Below are 4,206 nucleotides of genomic sequence, written 5' to 3' on the forward strand. Positions count from 1 at the left end.
GAGGTACAACCTGCCTTGTTCTCATTACAACTGGCAGACAAGTCATTGAGACAAGCTTATGGATTAGTAGAGGACGTGCTAGTAAAAGTTGAAGGCCTTTACATCCCTGCTGATTTCATAATCTTAGACACTAGGAAGGAAGAGGATGATTGCATCATCCTTGGAAGACCTTTCCTAGCCACAGCAGGAGCTGTAATAGATGTCAACAGAGGTGAATTAGTCCTTCAATTGAATGGGGACTACCTTATGTTTAAGGCACATGGCCATCCCTCTGTGACAGAAGAGAGTAAGCATGAAGAGCTTCTCTCAGTTCAGAGTCAAGAAGAGCCCACACAGTCAAACTCTAAGTTTGGTGTTGTGAGGCCACAACCAAACTCTAAGTTTGGTGTTAAGACCCCATATCCAAACTCTAAGTTTGGTGTTGGCAACTATACAACATTGACCTGATCAACTTGTGGCTCCATGAGAGCCACTGTCAAGCTATTGACATTAAAGAAGCGCTTGTTGGGAGGCAACCCAATTTTATTTATCTAATTTTATTTTATTCTATTTTATTGTTATTTTGTGTTTTATTAGGTACATGATCATGAGGAGTCACGAAAAAATCATAAAAATTAAAAACAGAATCAAAAATAGCAGAAGAAAAAATTCGCACCCTGGCGGACGCACAGGCTGGCGTTCAACGCCAGTAAGATGCATCTGGCTGGCGTTCAACGCCAGAACAAAGCACCATTCTGGCGCTGAACGCCAGAAACAAGCAACATACTGGCGCTGAATGCCAGGAATGTGCCCAGAGAGGAAAACTGGCGCTGAACGCCAGTAACAAGTATGAAACTGGCGTTCAACGCCAGAAACATGCTTTACATGGGCGTTGAACGCCCAGAATGTGCACCAATGGGCGTTTAAATGCCAGAATGATGCACGAAGGCATTTTACATGCCTAATTGGTGCAGGGATGGAATTCCTTGACACCTCAGGATCTGTGGACCCCACAGGATCACCTCAGGATCTGTGGACCCCACAGGATCCCCACCTAACATATTCCCACCTTACCTTTTAATCCTAATCACACTCTCCTAATCCAAATTCACTCTTCCCCATGTCACACCTCCCAACACCTTTCACCAATCACCTCAATTCCTCTTCCCAATTACCCCATTCACCACTCACATCCATCCACTCTTCCCCATACACCCCACCTACCTTCAAAAATTCAAACCAATTTCCCTCCCATTCCCACCCAAATGGCCGAACATACTCCCCCCCTTTCCCTATAAATACCCTTCCATTCTACTTCATTTTCACACAACACAACCCCTCCTTCTTCACCTAAGCCGAACCTACCTCTCTCCCTCTCTACCATATTTTCTTCTTCTTCTTCTTCTCTTCTTTCTTTTATTACTCGAGGGCGAGCAATATTTTAAGTTTGGTGTGGTAAAAGTATAAGCTTTTTTTTTTGTTTTTTCATTACCAATGGCACCTAAGGCCGGAGTATCCTCTAGAAAAGGAAAAGGGAAGACAAAAGCTTCCACCTCCGAGTCATGGGAGATGGAAAGATTCATCTCCAAGAGCCATCAAGACCACTTCTATGATGTTGTGGCAAAGAAGAAAGTGATCCCTGAAGTCCCTTTCAAGCTCAAGAAAAATGAGTATCCGGAGATCCGACATGAAGTCCGAAGAAGAGGTTGGGAAGTCTTAACCAACCCCATGCAACAAGTCAGAATCTTAATGGTTCAAGAGTTCTATGCTAATGCATGGATCACTAGGAACCATGATCAAGGTATGAACCCGAGTCCAAAGAACTATCTCACAATGGTTCGGGGGAAATACTTGGATTTCAGTCCGGAAAATGTAAGGTTGGCATTCCACTTGCCCATGATGCAAGGTGATGAACGCCCCTACACTAGAAGGGTCAACTTTGATCAAAGGTTGGACCAAGTCCTTATGGACATTTGTGTGGAAGGAGCTCAATGAAAGAGAGACTCCAAAGGCAAGCCAGTCCAACTAAGAAGACTGGACCTCAAGCCTATAGCTAGAGGATGGTTGGAGTTTATTCAACGCTCCATCATTCCTACTAGCAACCGATCTGAAGTTACTGTGGATCGGGCCATCATGATTCATGGCATCATGATTGGAGAGGAAGTAGAAGTTCATGAGGTCATCTCCAATGAAATCTACAAAATAGCCGACAAGCCCTCACCTATGGCACGGCTAGCTTTTCCTCACCTTATTTGCCATCTATGTTACTCAGCTGGAGTTATCATAGAAGGAGACATCTCCATTGAAGAGGATAAGCCCATCATAAAGAAGAGGATGGAGCAAGTAAGAGAAGCCCCTCACGGTTCTCAAGAAGTGCATGAGGAAGCTCATCATCGAGAAATCCCTGAGATGCCTCAAGGGATGCACTTTCCTCCAAACAACTATTGGGAACAACTTAACACTTCCTTAGAAGGTTTGAGCCACAATGTGGAACAATTAAGCGTGGAACATCATGAGCACTCCATCATTCTCCAAGAAATAAGAGAAGATCAAAGAGCAATGAGGGAGGAGCAACAAAGGCAAGGAAGGGACATAGAAGAGCTTAAGAATATCATTGGTCCTTCAAGAAGAAGACGCCACTAGAGGTGGATTCATTCCTTGTTCTTTATTTCTTTCTGTTTTTCGGTTTTTAATATTGTGTTTATCTATGTTTTGTGTCTCTACTTCATGATCATTAGTATGTAACCATGCCTTAAAGCTATGAATAAAATCCATTAATCCTTCACCTCTCTTAAATGAAAAATGTTTTAATTCAAAAGAACAAGAAGTACATGAATTTCGAATTTATCCTTGAAATTTAATTTAATTATATTGATGTGGTGACAACACTTTTTGTTTTCTGAATGAATGCTTGAACAGTGCATATTTTTGATCTTGTTGTTTATGAATGTTAAAACTGTTGGCTCTTGAAAGAATGATGAACAAAGAGAAATGTTATTGATGATCTGAAAAATCATGAAATTGATTCTTGAAGCAAGAAAAAGCAGTGAATGGCGAAAAAAAAATTGACGAAAAAAAAATAGAAAGAAAAAGAAAAAGCAAGAAGAAAAAGCCAGTAGCCCTTAAAACCAAAAGGCAAGGGTAAAAAGGATCCAAGGCTTTGAGCATCAATGGATAGGAGGGCCCAAGGAAATAAAATCCAGGCCTAAGCGGCTAAATCAAGCTGTCCCTAACCATGTGCTTGTGTCATGAAGGTCCAAGTGAAAAGCTTGAGACTGAGTGGTTAAAGTCGTGATCCAAAGCAAAATAGTGTGCTTAAGAGCTCTGGACACCTCTAACTGGGGACTTTAGCAAAGCTAAGTCACAATCTGAAAAGGTTCATCCAGTTATGTGTCTGTGGCATTTATGTATCCGGTGGTAATACTGGAAAACAAAGTGCTTAAGGCCACGGCCAAGACTCATAAGTAGCTGCGTTCAAGAATCAACATACTTAACTAGGAGAATCAATAACACTATCCGAAATTCTAAGTTCCTAGAGAAGCCAATCATTCTAAACTTCAAAGGAAAAAGTGAGATGCCAAAACTGTTCAGAAGCAAAAAGCTACAAGTCCCGCTCATCTAATTATAACTAATATTCATTGATATTCTGGAATTTATAGTATATTCTCTTCTTTTTATCCTATTTGATTTTCAGTTGCTTGGGGACAAGCAACAATTTAAGTTTGGTGTTGTGATGAGCGGATAATTTATACGCTTTTTGGCATTGTTTTTAGGTAGTTTTTAGTAAGTTCAAGCTACTTTTAGGGATGTTTTCATTAGTTTTTATGTTAAATTCACATTTCTGGACTTTACTATGAGTTTGTGTGTTTTTCTGTGATTTCAGGTAATTTCTGGCTGAAATTGAGGGATTTGAGCAAAACTCTGAAAAAGGCTGACAAAAGGACTGCTGATGCTGTTGGAATCTGACATCCCTGCACTCGAAATGGATTTTCTGGAGCTACAGAACTCCAATTGGCGCGCTCTCAACGGCGTTGGAAAGTAGACATCCAGGGCTTTCCATCAATATATAATAGTTTATACTTTATTCGGAAATTGACGACGTAACTTGGCGTTGAACGCTAAGTATATGCTGCTGTCTGGAGTTAAACGCCAGAAAAATGTCATGATCCGGAGTTGAACGCCCAAAACACGTCATAACTCAGAGTTCAACTCCAAGAGAAGCCTCAG

The sequence above is a fragment of the Arachis stenosperma genome, chromosome 7, assembly GCF_014773155.1.
Source record: "Arachis stenosperma cultivar V10309 chromosome 7, arast.V10309.gnm1.PFL2, whole genome shotgun sequence".
Taxonomy (NCBI): domain Eukaryota; kingdom Viridiplantae; phylum Streptophyta; class Magnoliopsida; order Fabales; family Fabaceae; genus Arachis; species Arachis stenosperma.